The sequence below is a fragment of the Carcharhinus amblyrhynchos genome, chromosome 13 (assembly GCF_965287045.1).
Source record: "Carcharhinus amblyrhynchos chromosome 13, sCarAmb.v2.hapA, whole genome shotgun sequence".
NCBI classification, from domain to species: domain Eukaryota; kingdom Metazoa; phylum Chordata; class Chondrichthyes; order Carcharhiniformes; family Carcharhinidae; genus Carcharhinus; species Carcharhinus amblyrhynchos.
Genome location: NC_137336.1, coordinates 6,267,439 through 6,290,612, shown reverse-complemented (window position 1 = coordinate 6,290,612; position 23,174 = coordinate 6,267,439). Strand labels below are relative to the sequence as shown.

General features: G+C 43.0%; 1 protein-coding gene across 2 annotated transcripts in view; it reads left to right on the top strand.

The window, feature by feature from the left end:
• The window catches only part of LOC145351669 (protocadherin-10-like), a 207,283-nt gene that overhangs the window by 84,124 nt on the left and 99,985 nt on the right, over positions 1 to 23,174 (top strand). The gene's annotated exons all lie outside the window — the stretch shown is intronic.

The window sequence follows — 23,174 nt, the reverse complement described above, 5'->3', positions numbered from 1 at the left end:
CCACTTCAGATCAGCCATGATCTTATTGATTGGCGGGGCAGGCTCGGAGGGCTAGATGGCCTATTCCTGCTCCTATTTCTTATGTTATTATGTTCTTATTTTTCAAAGTAATTAGCGAAGAAGTCACAGGTCGCCCCAAAGATCAGGATAACACACTGCAATCAATGATTGCATAATAGTAAACTCAAGGAGTCCAACTAAATCGCTGTTGGGTCAGTTCAAAGACGTGCGGTTTCGAATGATTGACAATGCTAAATTGGCCCGAGTGTCAGGGGGATTAGAAGGGTAAATTTGTTAGGTTATGGGAATATAGCCTGTGTGGGATTGTGGTCGTTGCAGACTGGGTGGATCCAATGGCCTCCTTCTACACATTGGGATTCTGGGATTCGAGAAAATTGTGATTATGGCCTTCGAGTGTCTCCGGATCGGAATTAAGATTTTTGACTTTGCATCTCCTGCGTATACATCGGAAGATGACACGGGAATGTATTAGACAATGCAACTGGGCTAGAAATACAAACAGTTGGCAAATAAGTAAGAGAACTTGAGTGCATATCATATCCAGAGACGGAAGGCAAAGATCTGGCACTCGGATTCAAATCCCACCATGACAGACGGTGAAATTTCCATTCAATAAACATCTAGAACTAAATGTTAGATGATGACCATGGACTGTCTGTAGATTTCCATAGAGATCCTTTGGATCACTGATATCTTTTAGAGAAGAAATTCGGCCGCAACTGCTGTAATAATTGGACCTTCCGCTGTCAGAAAGCCCCTGTACAATTCATGTTCTATCTGCATTCCTGGTTACTTGCCTAGTTTTTTTTTTAAGAAACGTGATTCTCTGCAGAATTTTCTATTTTTCGCATGTTTTGTTGAATTGGTTGTGGGTTGGGGTTGGAGGGTGTTGCATTGTGCGTTTTTTTTTTGTTTTTGCAAACGTGGGTACTTGAATATGTGCAATTTGACATTTTTTTATTCGTTAACAGAGTGAGTTTCACCAAAAATATCACTTGTTAGCTGAAGGAAAGTGGTTGAATTATAAGTTGCACCGAAATCTATACAGTTAATCATACAACAATTGATGTTTATAAAAGTTGAAGCATTTCAGCTTACGCTCAATAAAGCACTTCGCAAAAATATCAATATGATGTGCAACAACAATTTTTGCTTTACGGGAAAGAACGCTAATTGTTTGGCAACGCCTCCAAGTCATACAGTATTATTGCTGTTCCTTTGCAATTGTATTTTTGGAAACTGTCCACCGGGATGCAAGGTGAAAAACTTCGACTTGTCTCCTTTTCAGAAATATATAATATTGGCAATATCATGTCAATTTAAAATTAAAACGACCTCAAGAATGAGACAAGGAAAAAGCTTGTTCAGATCTAGTAACTTGGTCATAACATTAGACTCACTCCGTATGCTATTGTCACAGCCCTCGTTGCTTGGTCATCATCTGTATGTCCGATTGCCATTTGAAAGTCATGAGGAATCTGACTCCTTTCTAATGTGATGCACGGAAAATACTAGATTTAGAGCCTTTAATGTGCATCCAAGAAGCTTACATAATATGATTGTTCAGCTGCATGAGGCCACATGTTGTAGAAACTGAAATAGGTTATTAGGCCGATGAATAAACTCCACCATTTAATCATATCACCACTGATCTTATATGGAAACCCTCAACACCACTCTCCCGTCTTACCTTGATACCTTACTGATTGACAGAATCTTTCTACCTCTACATTGAACATAGTTAACAAACCAACTTCTACAGTTCTCTGCAGTAAATAATTCTGAAGATTTACGAACCTTTGAATGAATAAATTCTTCCTCATATCTGACTTAAGTGACATCTTACTCTGAGATTCTACCCTCTTTTCCTAGTTGCTCCCAAAAGGGAAAACAGCCTCTCACAATCTACCATTTCAAGCCTTCTGGAAATTCTATATGTCACGATAAGTTCACCACTCATCCTTCTAAATTCCGATGAGTACAGGCTCATTTGATTCAACGTCTCCTCATCAGAAAGTCCATCCATACCCGGGATTAATTTAGTGAGCATTTTTTAGACTGTCTGCAATGCCAATATACCTTTCCAAACTTAAGATGAACAAAACTGTTCACAGTATTCCTGGCGTGGACTAAATACTGCCTTGTATATTTCCAGCAATTCTGTCTTATTTTTGTACCACATTCCCTTAAAACAGAGACCACAATTCCATTTGCCTTCCCTGTTACCTGCAGAACTTGCAGGCTGTTTTTTTTTAATCATACAGGGGAACCCCTAAATCGCCCCGTACTGCTGCTTACTGTAGACTTCCTTCATTTTAACAACATTCAGATCCATATTTATTCCGAACAAATTGCACAATAGTACATTTTCCTATATTAATTTCCATTCCCCAACTATTTGCTCACCCTCTTAACCTTCCTAAATACTTCGCTAGGGCTCTTCTGTCACCCGCACCACTTGCATTTCCACCTTTTATGTGTCACCCACAAACGTATCAATAGTACAAAACAATTGATCAATATGATAAATAATTGTGACCCCCGCTCTGATCCTTGTGAAACAGTACAAGTTGGAGATTATCATCCTGTAAGTTTCCCCATTATCCCATAGCCCTGTCTTCTATTAATGAGCCAATCCCCTAACAAATGGAAATACACTACCATAAATTCCATAGGCTTTTATAAGAACATAAGAACATAAGAAATAGGAGCAGGAGTAGGCCATCCAGCCCTTCGAGCCTGCCCCGCCATTCAATAAGATCATGGCTGATCTGTCGCTGCTCAGTTCCACTTTCCCGCCCTCTCCCCATAACCTTTAATCCCCTCTCCTATCAAAAACCCATCAACCCGCGTCTTAAAAATATTTAGCGAGGCAGCCTCCACCACTTCAACGGGCAGAGAATTCCAGAGATTCACCACCCTTTGAGTGAAGAAGTTCCTCCTCAACTCCGTTCTAAACCGCCCCCCTTTTATCTTGAGGCTGTGCCCCCTAGTCCTATTGTCTTTTTTGAGCGGGAAGAGTCTTTCCACCTCTATCCTATCCATCCCATTCATCATCTTATACGTCTCAATGAGATCTCCTCTCATTCTTCTAAACTCTAACGAGTACAAGCCCAGTTTATTCAGCCTCTCCTCATAGCTCAACCCCCTCAACTCCGGTATCAGCCTAGTAAACCTCCTCTGCACTCCCTCCAAGGCCAAAATATCTTTGCGCAGGTGCGGCGCCCAAAAATGCACACAGTACTCCAGTTGCGGCCTCACCAATGCCCCATACAGCTGCAGCAAGACCTCCCTACTTTTATATTCAATCCCCTTCGCTATGAAGGCCAGCATCCCATTCGCCTTCCTGACCACCTGCTGCACCTGCAAGCTGGGTTTTTGCGACTCATGCACAAGGACCCCGAGGTCCCTCTGCACCGTCGCCTGCTGCAGTTTTTCGCCCCGTAAGTAATAGTCCTTCCTACCATTCTTCCTACCAAAGTGGACCACCTCACACTTACCAACATTAAGTTCCATTTGCCATTTCCTGGCCCATTCGCCCAGCCTATCTAGATCCTTCTGCAGACTCTCCACACCCTCCGCACAATTTGCCTTTCCCCCAATCTTGGTGTCATCAGCAAATTTCGACACCCTACACTCGGTTCCCTCCTCCAGATCATCTATATAAATGGTAAAAAGCTGAGGCCCCAGCACTGACCCCTGGGGCACTCCACTAGTCACCATCCGCCAATCCGAATAGCACCCGTTGACCCCCACTCTCTGCCTCCTATTTGACAACCAATCCTCTATCCACGCTAACACCCTACCCCCAACTCCATGTCCCTCGACCTTCTGCAATAACCTCTTGTGAGGCACTTTGTCAAACGCTTTCTGAAAATCTAGAAAGACCACATCCACCGGCTCTCCTCTATCCACCGCCCTAGACACATCCTCATAGAACTCCAGTAAATTTGTCAGACACGACTTCCCTTTAATGAAACGGTGCTGCGTCTGCTCTATCAAGCAATTCCCTTCAAGATGCCTCGCAATTTCCTCCTTAATGACAGATTCTAACATTTTACCTACCACAGACTTTAAACTAACCGGCCTATAATTCCCCGCCTTTTGCCTGGCACCCTTCTTAAACAACGGCGTAACATTAGCCGTTTTCCAATCATCCGGCACTTCCCCGGAATCCAGCGACGTTTGGAAAATAACCACCAAGGCATCCACTATCACCTCCGCCATTTCTTTCAGAACCCTCGGATGCATTCCATCCGGTCCTGGGGACTTGTCCACAATCAGCCCTTCCAGTCTGTCGAGCACCGCCTTTCTAGTAACAGTAATGTCATTAAGACCCTCCAGTCCTACCACCTTTCCATCGCTAACACCCGGCAAATTATTCACGTCCTCCTCCGTGAAGACAGAAACAAAAAAGTTATTCAATATCTTAGCCATATCCCCATCCCCTACCACTAGGTCCCCTTTCTCATCCTCTAAAGGACCAACATTCACCCTAGCCAGCCTCTTCCTTTTTATATATTTATAAAAACTCTTGCTATCCTTTTTTATATTAAGCGCTAGCCCAGCTTCATAGCTTCTCCTACCCTTCCTTATCAACTTCTTTGTCAATCTTTGTTGACATTTAAACCTCTCCCAATCCTCTTCTCGCCCACTACTCTTAGCTACTCTAAATTCCTCCGCTTTTAGTTTAACACTTTCCTTCACCTCCTTCGTTATCCACGGCTTATTACCTCTCCTCCCGCTATCCTTTTTGACCATCGGAATAAATTTCTGTTGAGCACCAAGAAAGATCTCCTTAAAGATCCTCCACTGCTCCTCAACAGACCCTCCCTCCAACGCGCTCTCCCAGTCCACATTCGCCAATTCTTCTCTCATCCTACCGTATTCCCCTCTATTCAAACAAAGGACGCGTGTCCGGGAACCCACTTTCTCCTCCTCCATCTGCACCAGAAACTCCACCATACAATGATCACTCTCCCCAAGAGGATCCTTCACCACAAGGTCCCTAATTCTACCCGCTTCATTACATAGTACCAGATCCAAGATAGCTCGCTCCCTCGTCGGCTCCAACACACACTGTTCGAGGAAACTATCCCGGCAGCATTCCAAGAACTCTTCCTCGAGCCCCCCAAGTCCAACATGGGTCGGCCAATCAATATGCAGATTGAAATCCCCCATAACTACGGCAGTCCCATTCCTGCACGCCGCACTTATTTGCGCGTTAACAGCCCGCCCCATCTCCAGATCATTATTCGGGGGTCTATAGACGACACCCACCAGCGTCTTCCTCCCTTTGCTGTTCCTAATCTCCACCCACAACGATTCCACCCTCTGCTCCTTGGCTCCAATATCATCCCTTGCTACCACCGTGATGCTATCCTTAATCAGCAGAGCTACGCCGCCCCCCCCCCCCCTTTTCCCTCCTGCCTATCCTTCCTAAACACTTGATAGCCCTGTACATTCAGCTCCCAGTCCCTGTCACCCCGCAGCCACGTCTCTGTAATGGCCACCAGATCGTATCCATTTGTGTCGATCTGCGCCATCAGCTCATCCACTTTATTCCGAATGCTTCGTGCATTCAGATAAAGTGCTTTCATCCCAGCCTTCACCTGGACCCTATTTGCCGCAACGCCACCAACTATACTCACGCCCCCTACTCCCTCTATTATTGGGACATTCTCGGCCTCTTCCCTTACATGTACACTTTCCTTAACTTTAGACCTCGTAAGGTCACCTACCCTCGCACCCTCCCCCCCCCCTAATTAGTTTAAAGCCCTGTCTACAGTCCTCTTTACTCGATTCGCCAGCACTCTGGTCCCAGCACGGTTCAGACCAACCCCATCCCGCCCGAACAGGTCCCACCTACCCCAATACTGGTGCCAATGCCCCATAAATTCAAACCCATTCCTCCCACACCAATCCCTGAGCCACCCATTCACTTCCTTAATCCTCTCAACCCTACGCCCATCTGCACACGGTTCAGGCAGTAGCCCAGAGATAACCACCTTGTCGGTTCTACTTTTTAATTCCATTCCCAGCTTTTCATACTCCCTCCTCAGATCCTCAGTTCGCATTTTGCCTACGTCGTTGGCACCCACATGTACCACAACGATCGGATTCTCACCCTCCCACTCCAGGTTCCTCTGCAGCCCAGATGCGACATCCCGGACCCGAGTACCAGGCAGACAACACACCCTTCTGTGCACTTTGTCATTGTGACAAAGGACAGTGTCAATACCCTTCACCCCACTATCCCCAATCACTACTACGTTCCTTTTCCCTTTCTCTTTGCCTATGTCCTGCTGCAGCACTGTACCGTGTGCAGCTTGCTCACCAACCTCACCTGCCTCGTTCTCGTCCAGCCTGGAAGCAAGAACCTCAAGCCTGTTATGCAGATTAAGAGGCTGAGGCCTCTGCTCCTCACCCCCCTTCCTCCTCCCAGCAGCCCCCTCTTGTCCCTGACCCTTAGCGTTAGCCAGTCTAGGGGGGGTGGATGTCACTTGCACCCCATTGACAATGGCACCCTCTCTCCCCCTGATGAGCCTCAGTGTCTGTAGCTCAGAGGCCAGCTCATTTACCCTGAGCTGGAGCTCCTCCAGCAACCTGCACTTACTGCAGACATGGTCACTGGGATGAACCCCAGGGTCACCAGTTCCCACATCATACAGAAACCACACATCACATGCCCCTCCATTATTCACTGTAGTAGTTTTGAAAAAAATTTTTTTGTTTTGTTTTTTTTTGTTTTTCAAACGAACTCACCTGGCCTTTTTTCCTTCAAGCCCTTTTTGATATTAAGCCTTAGTAGCTCACTCTGCTTCCCCCTCACTCCGCTGCCCGCTCTGACGCTGCCCGCTGTCTGCACCAGGCCTCCTTTTAAACCTGGCGCTGATTTAAAGCTGATGGCCCACAACTGCCTGCTAACCACTCCCTCAGAATTCTTAAAGCAGTAAATACAATAAATAAATGCTTTAAACAGTTCTACAAAGAACAAAGTGCTTTAAACTTATTTTAAACAGGTTTTTAACAGGTAAAATCTTAGCTCTCTCTCTGCTCCTTCACTCGTCTGCTCCAGCAAACAATATCTCATTAAGTAATCTGTTGTGCGGCGAGATATCAAAAGAATACTTTGTGTCAGTGTTCACCAAACAGAAGGGCTTGGTGGATGAGTCTGGGAAAGGATGCGTAGATAGTTTGAGTCACTTTGAGCTTAAAAAGGAGGAAGTATTGGGGTTATTGGGAGGGTGGGGGGGGGGCGGTGGTGGGGGGGGGGGGTCTGATGGGATATACCCCCGAATACTGAGAGAGGCAAGGGAGGAAATTGCTGGGGCCCTGAAAGAAATCTTTGTATCCTCAGTGGCCACAGAGGTGGTCCCACGGGATTGGATAATAGCCAATGTTGTTACCTTGTTTAAGAAGGGTAGCAACAGAAACAAGAGAAATTTGGGCGATTTGTCACTTGGGTCATAAAAATTCTCTCAGGCAAAAGATCATAATTTTGGTGAAGGATAATGGAACGCCGTCCCTTTCATCAACAAACACCATCAATGTGTCAGTACACGATGATATCACCGAAAAAGCATCCAGTATGGACACATTGGGGAATGTTGGACCAGGGAAATGCGACTTAAAATTCTATTTAATAATGATTTTTTGGTCAACATCTTTCTTGCTACTTGTGGCGATTGTAATCTTCGCCATTAAGGTGCGCAGGGATGGAAATTGAATTAAAACTTGCTGTTGCTGTTGACAGTTTTACTTTTCGGGAAACGATTCACTCCACGGAATCCAAAAGGCTAGTACAAGTATTCAAATTCCACCGAATTAAACAGAGGTGTATGAAAGCAGGGCCCTCCAGCAAACCTTTCACAATGACACATGCCAAGGTCCTGCTATGACCGATTTTAGCTTTTTACAATCACAAAATGTTGCCGCGTCAGAGATTGATATCAAGAGAGACCCATGACAGCCCACAGAACACGGGATATCATTAAAATATGCAAACAATGATGCAGCTAACTTTCTGGAGTTGAGTGTTGCGTAGCGGAAATTTTAAACTTCGCTTATGTAATACATTAGTGCCTATACCAACATATTGATTTTGTATAAATCCTGGAATGAAAATAATAGATGTTGGGAATACTCAGAATGTTTGGCAGTGCAAGTAAAGAGTGAAACGAAATTTAACTTCTGGATCACTGGCCCTTTCTGTGAGCTGGGAATGCTTCGAGATATAACAGATTTTAATGCAGTCAGAGGGAGTGGAGGAAAGAACAAACGAGAAGGTCTGCGAACAAGTGCCATGGACGAGAGGTGAAAGGGAAATAATAGGATATTGCAAGGGAAAATGAAGTAACGGATGCCGAACAAGAAGTGAAAATATTTGCCTTGAGATGATACGATTGGCAGAATCACAATGATGAGCAGCACCTGCCGTCCTGAACGCGGAAAATTTATAATCTGAGACAGGTGCAGCAGGTGGTCAGGAAGGCGAATGGGATGCTGGCCTTCATAGCGAGGGGGATTGAATATAAAAGTAGGGAGGTCTTGCTGCAGCTGTATAGGGCATTGGTGAGGCCGCAGCTGGAGTACTGTGTGCAGTTTTGGGCGCCGCACCTGCGCAAGGATATTTTGGCCTTGGAGGGAGTGCAGAGGAGGTTTACTAGGCTGATACCGGAGTTGAGGGGGTTGAGCTATGAGGAGAGGCTGAATAAACTAGGCTTGTACTCGTTAGAGTTTAGAAGAATGAGGGGAGATCTCATTGAGACGTATAAGATGATGAATGGGATGGATAGGATAGAGGTGGAGAGACTCTTCCCGCTCAAAAAAGACAGTAGGACTAGGGGGCACAGCCTCAAGATAAAGGGGGGGGGGGGCGGTTTAGAACGGAGTTGAGGAGGAACTTCTTCACTCAAAGGGTGGTGAATATCTGGAATTCTCTGCCCGTTGAAGTGGTGGAGGCTGCCTCGCTAAATATTTTTAAGAAGCGGGTTGATGGGTTTTTGATAAGAGAGGGGATTAAGGGTTATGGGGAGAGGGCGGGAAAGTGGAACTGAGCCACGACAGATCAGCCATGATCTTATTGAATGGCGGGGCAGGCTCGAAGGGCCAGATGGCCTACTCCTGCTCCTATTTCTTATGTTCTTATGTTCTTATGAACGTAGCGTTGAGTCGGAAATTTTGTGCAGTGCCTAGTAGAGGGATGCTGAGGTTACGTTGAGCCTCATTGGTAGAATGCAATAGATCGGGAGAATAAGGTCAGGATAGGAATGGAGGATAGCATTATAATCAATGGTAACCAATAGCCCTGGTCTCGCTTGTCAGTTGCAAATTAGTTACCCAAACGGAAAAACGTGTTCTCAAAATCCAGGAAACTACATCGTAATTGATCGCATTATATTAAATTGAAAGAAGTGCCATTAAATCGAAATTGCACCTAAAAGTAATGGCTGAGGCCTTCAAGCCTGACTGGCGGGGAGATAACATTTGCGCATACATAAGTAAGTGTCATGGGAAGTTACTAGACCCTCCAGATGGACTCTAATCCAAGGAACTGGGCAAATAAATTCGAGAACGTAAATACACCTCATAAAATGTTAGGTCAAGAACCCGCACTCACTCATTAATAATTGTTGAAGTTTGAAAACATTTTTCCGCAGTAGTGGCCATGAAGCTTTAGAAATACCATAAAAAAACATAATCATAGTTCTCTCTCGTCTCTTTCAGCGGAGAATCGATAATCTGTTTAGCAGATATGGCCTACACAGGGCTCCAGTTCTAAAATAATGCCTTTGACTTTCAAACTGCCAAGTTGTATGGCCTAGCAAATCACTCAGTCAGGTAAACTAAGGATAGGAACATACAAGGAAGAGTACATCACTCAGTATCTTAGGTAAATTCCAGCGTTTCATTGGATTTTGCTGACTAGAACCTCATTTGCGTTTACTCGGTCTACCTGCATATTCCCCGGTGGCGTTGTGTAACAAAAATAGTCCATCTCAGAGCTGAAGGTTTCAAAATATTTCAAGTAGTTTGTTTATGTTCCACACACTGATCGAATGATGAGCTCAGTTGGGAGAAAACTGTTTAATCAGGCGATTATATAATTGGAACCTGAATTACATACTTCTGCCTCATTAATAAAAAATATTAATTTTAAAAGCCTATCTTTGTGTGGTTGCCAGACTTGGATATGTGACGTTATATCCCATCAGCCTAGTGGTTAACATACGCCATGAATAGTTCAAGCCTCAACACCCTGTGTAACAGCTTGAAAATTACACTTCCTGTCCATTTTGCACACTCTTATTTTAACGTTGCCTCATACGTATACATTTCCTTTGTTTATTCATTCTGACATGGAATGTCATCATCACTGACAAGACAGTCATTTGTTGAATTGAGTGGTTTACAGAGGGGAATTAATGCAGGCCAGACCAGACAAGGGCAGTTAATTTCCTTCCCTAAATAACATTATTGAACCAAATGTTTTTTAGTATAATCGTTGATAGTGCCATGGTCACCATTACTGAGATGAACTTTTTCAATTTAAGTTCCACAAAATGCCGTAATGGGATTTGTATACATTGTTAGCATTATCTTTGGCCTCTGTGTCAACGTTGCAGCGACATTACCATTACACCACCGTCCCGCCCCCCATCAACGTCACTCCGCATTGGGCCATTGAAAGATCTTAGGCAGGAATTCTGAAAGTGATAGCGGAGGGTGCGACTGAACACTAGCCATGAGTAAGGATGCAATCAGTTAAATGATGAGAGGGGATACGAAAGGCAAAAAAGTGGAAATTTCAAGAGGCTAACAAAAAAGTTCAAAAAGGGTTTAAAACTGTTAGAGGTTTTAAGGAAAACAACCATCCCTGATCAACTGCCGCTTTACCACCACAACACTTGCCATAATAAGCAGTTGCAATTTGTTCGTCGATATACTTGCTATTTTGTCGGTAATGATGCAGCAAAAATGTATGGTCTTTTTTAGTGATCAAACTTTCATATAGTTTGGATCAGCTCGCATCAAGAATTGGGTGACTTTTTATGACTGGTTCGTTTCCTGCAACAATATGTTTGAGAGCTGAGAAGGGGGCATGATATTTTAGTAATGAACCGGATTTAGTTAAAAGCCTGACAATGTCTGACACTGTGATTCATAATGCCATAATATGATTAAGGTAAATGTAAGTTTCAATGAAAGAACATTGAGCCAACTACATATGCTCCAAATCTAGGTAAATCTGGCGCACCTGTTGGAAAAAAATGCTTTTATCAGTAGACAAAATCTATGAACTGACAAAACGTCGAAAGGGCAGTGAGGTGTTCAACAATATTAGTGCTATCAAGCAGAACAAATCCATGCATCGAAAAGACAAGTGGTATCTGCGCTTCTGTGCTTAATATTTTGCGCACACATTGCTTATTTCCTTCTCCTGCTTTAATTACTTGACATATTAGGACCATTGAAAGAGGAGTTTGGCTTTAGTGAAATACATAGAAATGCAAGTACGAGTTTCATGACGATAAAAAGAAGTACTTTGAAATAAATGCGAAAATTGTACTTTCCGCGATATAAAGTTTTGAACTTTCCCAGTGAAGAAAAATCAATAAATAGGCCATAATTTAATGCATGATTAAACTGGAGGCAAGGTGCTTTTGTCTCAAGGAATTTCGTATTTATACCTTTGGAGTGATAGAAACACGAGTACATTGAAATAATTTAACTTGTCAGAGGGTGCGTTGTAATACATATATGGCAGAAATAGCGAATTTTATCACATAACAAAAACGGTAGTTGAACGAGTCTGAATGTTCTCCATGAGAATGATCATATATTGCATTGATTTGTATGCAAGACAACAATTGATGCCCTGCCATCAACGCTTATGAAGCTAGAGAAAAATAAAAAAAATGCAAGATGGAAGTTGCAGCAATCGATGAATGGTCGCTGCAGGAACACTTTACCTAGTGTTATTATTGTGTGATAGGTGAATATTCAGTTATAATATTGTCGGTTGGATAAATGCATGCATCAAATTTATTGAAATGAACACTTTTATTCTACAAGGACCAGGCGATGGTGAGACCAAATTTGGAATGTTGTGTTTAGTTCTGATCACACTGTAAGAAGGATGTGGAAGCATTGGAGAGAGTGCAGAGGAGATTTACCAGAATGCTGCCTGGTTTGGAGAGTAGGTCTTATGAGGAAAGGTTGAGGGGGCTGAGGTTTTTCTCTTCAGAGCGGAGGAAGATGAGAGTCGACTTAATAGAGGTTTGTAAGATGATGAGGGGGATAGATAGAGTGGACGTGCAGAGATTATTTCCTCGGGTGGATGTAGCTGTTACTAGGGGACATAACTATAAGGTTAATGGTGCGAGACATAGGAGGGATGTCCAAGGTAGATTCTTCACTCAGATAGTGGTTGGGATGTGAAATATATTGCCTGCTGTGATAGTGGAGTCGGACACTTTAGGAACTTTAAAGCGGTTATTGGTTAAGCACATGGAACACACCAGAATGATAGGGAGTGGGATAGCTTGATGTTGGGTTTGGACACAGCTTGGCACAACATTGTGGATTCAGTTGGTTCCCCGAAACAACATGTACCCTCTGCGGTAAAGTATTCCACAGATTCAGGAACATCTGAACGCATAAATTCTTTCTCACTACTGCCTTAAAGAGGAAACACCTTATGTTGAGATTTTGCCCTCTTTTCCCATCTATTCCCACAGGGGAAGCCGCCTATCACCATTGAATATGCTAAGTTTCCTCAGAATCATTTAATAGGGTCTCAATAGGGTCACGTGTCATTGTTCTCTGCTCAAGTGAGTGCAGGCCCAACCTATCAAACCATTCCTCATCAGAAAATCCATCCACACCGGGATGCAACCTACAAATATTTCTGTAGACTGTCTCCAAAGCCAGCATATCTTATCACAAGGGGAACAAAACTGATCACAGTTTCTCAGGGTGGACTAATTTGTTCCTTGAATAGTTTCACCAAGACTCCCCCGTTACCTTTGGAATGAATATCATCATTCCATTTGCATTCACTGTTATCTGCTGAACTTGCATGTTAGCTTTTTAATTAACACAAAAGAAACTCTAAATCCACTTGTTCTGCAGTTTTCTGCAGTCTTTCTCCACTTCAATATTATTCAGCTCCGTTTTTTTTCTGACTAAAATGTATAACATGACATTTTCTGACATTTATTTCCATCTGTAATATTTTTGCCCACTCACTCAACTAGTCCACATCCATCTGCAGACTTTTTTTTGTCATCCCCACCATACGTGTTCTCACAACTTTTTGTGAGAAAGCTTGGCAATAATACATTCACTTCCCTCATCCAAAGTATTAATAAACATTGAAAATGATTGCGACCCCAGCTCTGATCCCTATGACATTACAAAACCTGCCACTAGTTACAGGTTTTCATGCTGAAAATGTCCCTATTATGCAAATTCTCTATCTTCTATTGATTAGCCAGTACTTTAAAAATGGCCAGTGTACTACCCTGAACACCATGGGCTCGTAGTTCATTACGCAGCCTTTTGTGCGCTGTCTTATACAACGATTTTAGGGCACCCAGGGCAAATTACATAACAGAGTCTGTACGAGTACTACACTGTTAGGAGCAAGGAATGTAGGGATAGTGATGGAAGTAGGTTAGGGAATGTGGCATGGGAAAAACTTTAACAGGTTTGAGAAGGAGAAATCACTTAGGAGATATATCTATTTGTGTTGAATTGTAATCTGCTAACTTGCTACCTTAAGGTGGTTGTCTTAATTTACAGGATGGAAATGCATCTACGTTTACTCTGCCATATTGCAGTCTAAGTTATTATAGTACATAAGGTAAAATCCTGTTACTTATTAAGTATGCTTCATGTACAAATGGGTAGATATCCGATGCCCTGCATTTCGGTTACATTTAATTCCTCTGTGTTTCAAAATTTAGTGGAGTGTTTCCTTCTTTGAGGAGATATAAACAAAATGTGGGGCGGGACGGTTGTACAGTGGTTAGCATTGCTGCCTCACAGTGCCAGGGACCTGAGCTCGATTCCAGTCTTGGATCACTATCTGTGTGGAGTTTGCACGTTCTCCCCATGTCTGTGTGAGTTTCCTCAAGGTGCTCCGGTTTCCTCTCACACTCCAGAGATGTGCGGGTTAGGGTGATTAGTTATGCTAAATAGCCCCTTAGTGTCAGGGAGATCAGGAGTGCAAATATGTGTGATTATGGGAATAGGACCTGGGTGGGATTGTTGCCGGTGGAAACTCGATGTGATGAATGGCCTCCTTCTGCACGTAGATTCTATGGTTAATACATAATATTGCTTCGCTGGGGAATGTTACATATTTACCCTGAAAGAGGATAACCCTGACTCGAATGACTCGGTAGTTAAGCTTTGTCACTAATGGTTCTACGTTCAGAATTATGATTTTAAACTTGAGCATTTCTGTTTATTCTGAACAAGTTAGAGCTTCTGTAGATTTTGACTTTTTGTATGTATTCAAGGTTATGATGCATTTCTGTTTTAAATTCTGCATCCCCACAGGATTCGTAGGTTAGAACTGGCAAATGAAATATATGTAACCATCTTCTGTCTCTCTGTCATATCAAATACAAACATGTTAATTATTGTATGTCAATCCATGACATTTCATTTAAACCTAGCAACATTCAGGAACTCGGAAGAATGTTTTCAGACGATCGTAGTTAGTTCTCAGACGAAGATGAAGGAATTTACCAAACAAATTTGAATAATACGGTTCGTTCTCGAGGCTTACTCCCATGACGACTGGACAAGCAAATGAGTAAATTGGACAAAAAAGTGCAAATCTTAGACAATGCAGCATAGCAGTAATTAGATTGAAGATTATTCAGATAACAAAGCAAATAATATAAGGACCGCAAGACAGAAATGCAATAAAAGTTGCACAACATTAAATCCACACAACAATTCCATCGCTGTTCAGTAGAGGCACTGCTGCCTTAAGATAATGTACTGTTATTATTGGCCGAGTCTCTTTGTGTCGCTGTCTACCAATGAGATGAAGAAATGTGGCCGGAGATCTAGCACCACTCCCCCTTACATCATATACTGAGCACCGCAGAATCAACGACCAGTATTCGTCGTTCCACGCTCTTAACTTGCATCGGGGAAAGGAAGAATACAACGCAGGGTATTTGCAAATCATCCCGAAATTCAGGACAAAAACGTCTAAGGGCTGGAAACCGGATCTTGCATTACGTTTGGATAATCAAGGTAATGAAAAAATGCACTCTAAGTCGAACATCAAGACGCGTAAAATCCATTGGAGTTTTTGACATTTATATACGAGTACTTGGAGCAGAATGGCCCGCCGGTTAAACAGTCATTTGTCTCAATGGCCTGTTGTTTATCTGTTAATAATATGTATTACGGATTCCCTCTGTATAAAAACTCGTTACTCAATTCCGGAAGAATTGGAGGTTGGTGCCTTTGTTGGGAATATTGTCACGGACCTGGGATTAGACATTAAGCAGCTATCGCGTCGCAGATTTAGAATTGCAGCTGAAGGTGAAAAACAATACCTGGATGTTAATTTAAACACCGGAGCTCTGTTTGTCAAAGAAAAAATAGACAAAGAGAAGCTTTGCGAGCACGGACTCACGTGTGTGCTGATGTTACAGGCCGTGATTGAGAAACCGTTAACGATACATCGTGTAGAAATTGAAATTCTCGATATAAATGACAACACGCCCGTGTTCAAGACAAGCGAGTTAAATATTGAAATCCCAGAGTCGCAACCAGCAGGAACGATCTTCCCGCTTCAGAGCGCGACTGACCCGGACACCGGAACCAACAGTGTTCGCTCCTACCAACTGAGTTCAAGCGAATATTTCACTTTGAAAACACAGTTAGAGAATGAACAAAATTACGTCCCTGAGCTCGTATTGGAACGACCGCTCGATCGAGAGCAGCATCCAACCCATCAGTTGACCCTGACGGCATTGGACGGAGGAAACCCGGAAAAATTTGGAACTATACAGATTAAAATTACTGTGCTTGACGTGAACGACAACGCTCCATCTTGCGAACAGAATATCTATCAAATCAACACTGCCGAAAACATACCCCTAAACACTGTGCTTGTGAAAGTCTCTGCGACTGATCAGGACGAAGGTCTAAACGGTGAGATAATGTATGTATTTAGCGATCAGACTCCTGATAAAGTGCGTGAGGTGTTTAGCTTGGATTCAACAACAGGAGAAATCAGAGTAACCGGTGTTGTGGACTTTGAAGAAGCAGAAAGTTATCAGATTTCCGTAGAAGCTCAGGACAGAGGTACACAATCACTGTCGGTATACTGCAAAGTGTTGATAAGGGTTGCGGATGTTAATGATAACTACCCTGAAATCATTGTACCTACTACATCAAACTCTATTCCAGAGGATGCAACCAAGGACTCAACAGTCGCGCTTTTCCGAGTTACAGATCTTGATTCAGATGAAAAGGGAAGTAGTTATTGTCGAATCACCAGAGATATCCCATTTAGGCTCAGTAGGTCTTTCAATAATCACTACACGTTAATTACTAACGGCAAATTAGACCGTGAAAAAGAGCCAGAATACAACATCACCATTGTATGTACGGACAGTGGCTCCCCTCCCCTCTCGGCCAATAAAACGATCAAAGTTCAAGTCTCCGACATAAATGATAATGCGCCACGTTTTACGCAGCCTTCTTTCACCATGTATGTAACAGAAAATAATGTTATCGGTGCTTCAATTGGTGCTGTGTCAGCGTATGATCCCGATTTGAATCGAAATGCTGAATTGTCGTACTCTATTTTGGATATCCTGATACATCGTTTACCTACAACCACTTTCGTCTCCATAAATTCAGCCAGTGGTGAGATATTTGCACAACGCTCGTTTGATTTTGAGCAATTAAAACAATTTCAATTCCATGTACAAGTGAAGGATTGTGGATCCCCTCCTCTGAGCAATAACGTAACAGTAAATGTAATCATCATGGACCAGAATGACAATGCCCCTGTGATCGTGTCACCTCTGTCAAACAAAGGGTCTGCAGCAGAGGACACAATGCCAAGATCTGCAGAGCCAGGTTACTTGCTTACAAAAGTGACAGCCACTGATGCCGATTCCGGATTAAATGGTCAAATTGTTTACCTACTCCGTCAGCCGACTGATGAAAGCTTGTTTACTGTAGCTTCCGAAACAGGAGAAATTTGGACGATTCGTCACTTGGGTCATAAAGATTCACTCAAGCAAAAAATCGTAATTTTGGTGAAGGATAATGGAACGCCGTCCCTTTCATCAACAGTCACCATCAATGTGTCAGTACAGGATGACAACACCGAAAATGCTTCTAATATCGGCACGTTGGGGAATGCTGGGCCATGGAAATATGACTTAAAATTCTATTTAATTATGACTTTTGGCTCAACCTCCTTCTTACTACTTGTGGCGATTGTTATTCTCGCAATTAAAGTGCGCAGGGGTAGAAATGAAATTAAAATTTGCTGTTGCTGTTGGCGGTCGCCTTATTTTTCCAGAAACGATTCACTTCATGGAATCCAAAAGGCTAGTACAAATATTCAAATTCCACCCAATTATACAGAGGTGTATGAAAGCGGGGCGCTTCAACAAACCTTTCACTATAGTGCATGTCAAGGTTCTGCTATGAAAGAATTTAGCTTTCTACAGTCACAAAATGTTACCGCGTCAGAGGTTGATATCAAGAGAGACCCATGGCATGCCACAGGACATGGGATTTCATCAAATTCTACGCGCAATGGTGCAGCTAACTCTCTGGAGGAGGTGAGTGTTGCGTAGCGGAAATTTTAAACTTCGTTTATGTAACACATTAGTGTCTATACCAACGCATTGATTTTGTATAAAATCTGAAAAAGAAAATAATACATGCTGGAAACATGCAGAATGTTTGGCAGTGCAAGTAAAGAATGAAACATAATTTAACTTCTGGGTCACTGGTCCTTCTTGTGAATTGGGATTGCATACAGATGTAACAGATTTTAATGCAGTCAGGGGGAGTGAAGGAAAGAACAAAGCAGAAGGTCTGCGATCAAGTGCCATGAACAAGAGGGTGAGCGGGAAACAGCAGGCTAGTGCAAGGGAAATTAAGCGTCGGGTGTGAAACAAGAAGAAAAAACATTGTCCTGAGATAATATGCATGGCAGAATCAGAATTATCGGCAACACCTGCGCTCCAGAAAGGGAGAGACTGGAACTCAATGTTGAGTCGGAATTTTTGCGCAATGGCGAATAGAGGGATGGGATGTTACTCCTTGAGCTTACGATGTGCCCCTTTGGAACAATGCAAGAAGGCAGGAGAACAAGGTCAGGAAGGGAATGGTGGATAGCAATAAATCACTGGAACCAGTAGTCCTGGTCTAGTTCGTCGGTTTCGAAGTTGTAGCCAAAATATCCATGAAGCCACATTGTAATAGACAGCATTATTCTAAATTGAAAGAAATACAACTAAATTGATATTTCATTGAAAAATTGTTCTGACTGGCGAAGAGATAAGTTTTTAGGCATTGCATCTCCTGTGCATGTTATGGGAAGGTACTAGTCTCTGCTGCTGGGCTAGTAATCCAGAGATTTGGGCACATAAATGGGAAAACGTGAGTACATATCATAAAATGTACTCATTTGTGAGTAATTGAGAATTTGAAAAACATCGTTTTCGACAGTAATGACTATGAAACCTTTGAAATGTCAGATAACTCCAAATTATCATTGTTCTCCCTTGTCCCTTTCAGCGGAGAATAGGTTATCTCTTTAGCAGCTATGGCCTACGTGGCCCTCCAGTCCGAAACTAATGCCCTTCACTTTCAACTGCCACGCTGTCATGGCTTGACAAGTCACACAGCCAGGTTAATTCAGGAGAGGAGCTTACGGGAAAGAGTAAATCATTCATTGTTTTAGGTAAATTCCAACTTTCCGCTGCATTTTTGCTGACTGGAACCTCAGGTGCGTTTACGTTGAACTGCAGATTCCCCCGGCGGCGTTGTGTAACGAAAACATGTGCATTTTAATTTGAAAGTTTCAAACAATTTCAAATAGGTTATTTATATTCCACACGCTGACCCCAAAAAATGGTTCAGCCAGGAGAAAACAGTTAAATCCGACGATGGTATAGTTCGAACCTAAATTACACTCTTCTGCTCCTAAAGTGCAAATATTTAATTTTAATAGCCTATATTCGTGTCCTTGTCACAGTTGGATGTGTGACTTTATATTCCAACAAATTGGTGGTTAAAATGCACTGTAATTTTTTGAAGCCACAACACCCTGAATCACATCGTGAGAGTTAATGTTCTTGTCCATTATGCATGCTCTTAGGAACAGAGGTATATAGGAATCAAGAGCAGAAGTTAGCAAATGCAGCACTCAAGCCTGTTCTGCCTTTCAACCAATTGGGACTGAACTCTTCGTAGTTTCAAATCCACCTCCCACCTGCTCTCCATATTCCTTTGCCTTTTAAAAAAAAATGAATGTATGTATTTCCTTCTTGAACGACTCAGACTCCACCACGCTATTGGGCATTGAGTTCCATAAATATTATTACAATATTGCTCCATATGTTTGCAGGTTTTGTGCTTATTTGTTTATTCTTTCATGGGCTGTTGGCAAGCGTGGCATTTGTTGTATTGAGTGGCTTGCCGAGGGCTATTAGTGTAGGCCAGACCAGGATCTCCCTCCTTCTCTGATGAAGAAAAAGGGTACATACATTGCAGATCAGAAAGTGACGTGATACCAGCGGATGCAACTGATTGGTGATTAAGTCCTGATGAGTATTTCCAAACCATATTTCTTTGAAACTCATTTTTAGTCAAGGGTAGGGAATTATTGCTGTATTTCTGTTTCAATGAAATCTTATGATGTTTTTAAACTTTTTTAGTCATGGCAACAGAGGGCCAAGCTGTGGTTTGCTCTTCTTACTCTATGTGGGAGGCCAGGTACATTTCCAGTGTCCTGGGTCAGCATGTGTGAAGGAAGTATGTCCAGCTGCAGCTCCTGGAAGATCATGTTTCGGAGGGCAGCTGGGAGAACAGTGGAGCATCCGCGAATCTGAGAGCAGTGTAAATAGTATATTGAAAGAGGTGGTGACACAACAGCTGAAAGGACTTGAGGAAGGAAGCAAATGCATGACTAAAAGGCAGTCCAAGAGATGTAGACAGGTAGTTCAGAAGTCCCCTGGGGTCTCAGTTGCAAATCGGCATTGCATTTCGGCGGCTGATGAAGGCGTTGGTTTCTCCATGGAGTACAGGCAGAGCCAGGCTTCTGGCACCACAAGCAGCCTGTCTGTACAGGACAGGAAAAAGAGAGGCAGAGCAATAGTGATCGGGGATTTGACAGTCAGGGGTACAGATAAGTGCCACTGTGGCCATCAATGTGACTCCAGAATGATAGTTGCCTACATGCTGCTAGGGTACGGGATGTCACTGAATGGCACTTGGGCATTCTGAAGGGGGAGGTTGATAAGGCAGAGGTCATAATACAAGTTGGTACCAATACATATATAGAAAGAGGATGAGGTCTTGGATCAAGAACTCAGAGAGTTAGACAGTCGACTAAAAATCAATACCTCTCGGATTGTAATCTCGGGATGATTTCAGTGCCACGTGCTGGCGAGCGCAGGAATAGGAGGACAGTGCAGATAATGGCTGGCTTATGAACTGCTGCAGAAGGGAAGTTTTTAGATTCCTTCGTCACCAGGGCCATTTCCGGGGAAGTTGGGGCAGTCTACATTTGAACCAGAACGGGAGTAACATCCTTGTGGGACATTTTGCTAGTGCTGTTGGAGGAGTTTATACTAATCTGGCATGGGGAGGGGACACGGATTTTTAGCTGAGTAAGGTCACAGAATCATACAGCAAAAGAAACATGTCAGAGAGAGTGCAACTCTATGAAATGTCAAGGGAGTAAGGTCAGGCTGCATGGCCTCGCCTTTAACGCCTCCACTATTGCAGGCAAAGTGGATGAGTTCAGCACAACGATTCACAGGTGGAAGTGTAACATTATGCCATCACAGAGACATTGTTGAAGGAAGGACACGATTGGCAACTAAACATTCCAGGATATAGATTCTTAGGTGAGACAGGGGAGTTGGTAAAAGTGGATGAAGCATTGCATTATTAGTTAAGGAGTCAGTAACTGCAGCAAGGAGAGATATCCTGGAGAGGGCATCAAATGAAACTTCGTTGGTAGAATTTAGGAATAAAAAAGGGGCAGTCACATTGTTGTGTGTTTATTATAGCCCCGAGAAAGTCAGAGGTATACCGAGAAGCACGTATGTGCTCAGTTTGTGGAGTTGTGTAAAAAGAGTAAAAATAGGTAATTATATTAGTTGATTTCAACTTTCCCAACATTAACTGGGATACACCTAATGTTAAAGGCTTGGACGGAGTAGATTTCCTGAAATGTGTACAGCAGAACTTTTGAAATCAATATGTGAAGGAACCAACAAGAGAAGGAGCTGTGCTGAAACTAATTCTGAGGAATGAAATCAGACAGGTGATTGAGGTGGTGGTGGGAGAACATATTAATGATAGCGATCACAACATGGTATAATTTAAGCTAGTTATGAACAAGAAAATAGACAAGCTGCAAGAAAAAAAAGGATTGAGGGAGAGAGGATTTGAATAAAATAAGGCAGGACCTGGCCAAGCTAGATATGGTACACTTACTAATGGGAAATTCCACAGAACAGCAGTGGGGTCATTCAAAAATGAAATGTTGAAGGTGCAAGCCCAGTTTTTCTTTTCTGCCTAGGGTGATAGGTAGGAATAACAAGTCCAGAGATGTCCAGAGATACTCAGGACACAAGATGGAGGACAAGGGAGGCTTTTTAAAAAGTACGTGGGGATCAGATCAATGGAGGCATTGGTGAGGTGTGGAAAGTGCAAGATGAAGCGTCAGAAAGCAATTAAGAATGCAAAGAGTGGATATGAGGAAGCTCTGGCTGGTAAAAGTCGGGAAACTCCCAAGACATACTATACGTATATCAATTGGAAGAGGATCACCAAGGAAAGAGTAGACCCATTCGGGACTAAGTGGACAATCTGTGGGTGACCCCAGAGGGCATTGGTAGAGTGTTGAATGAATCCTTCTTCACCCAAGAGAATGGGGACAATGGTATGGAATTCAAGGAGAGAGACTGTGAAGTTCATGAGCAAATTGACATAGGGAAAGGCAAGATATTTGAGTTGCTGGAAGCCTTAAAAGTCTACAAATCTCCAGGTCTAGATGAATTGTGCCCGAGGCTGCTGTGGAAGTCAAGGGGGGAAATTGCAGGAGCTCTGACTTAAATTGTCAATTCCTCTCTGGCCACGGAGATGGCACCAAACGATTGGAGAATCGGTAATGCGTTTCTGCTATTTAAGAAGGATTGTACGGAGAAACCAGGAAACTACAGATCAACGAGTCTCACGTCAGCGGTCGCAAAACTGTAAGAGAAACTTCTTAAGAAGTGCATCCATCGCCACGTGGAGAGGCAAAGCTTGATCAGGAATATCCAACATGGCTTTGTTAGAGGGAGGTCTTGCCCAACAAATTTGATTGAACGTTTTGAGGAGGTGATCAGTTGTGTAGACGAGGGTATTACAGCCGACGTGGTTTAGATGAATTTCAGCAAAGCTTTTGACAAAGTCTCACATGGGAAACTTGTAACGAAAATACATTCATATGGGATACAGGGTAATTTGATAAAGTGGATTCAAAATTGACTCCGTTGTCGGAAACAGAAGGTGATGACAGAAGACTGCTTTTGTGACTGGAAGCCAGTGTCTTGCCGCGTACCACAATAATCTGTGTTGAGCCCCCCATTATTTGTCATTTATATAAATGACATTGATGACTAGTGGGAAGGGGTGGTGGGATCGGGGGAGATGGGCAGTAGGATTAGTAAGTTTTTGGATGACACAAAGATTGGACAGGTGGTTAATAGTGAGGCGGAGTGCATTCGGCTATGAGGAGATATAGACGGAATGGTCAAATGAGCAGATAAATGGCTGATGGAATTTAACCCTGAAAAGTGTGAGGGGAAATACTTAGAAAGGAATAATTTGACTAGAAAGTACTCAATGAATGGTAAGACGCTCAG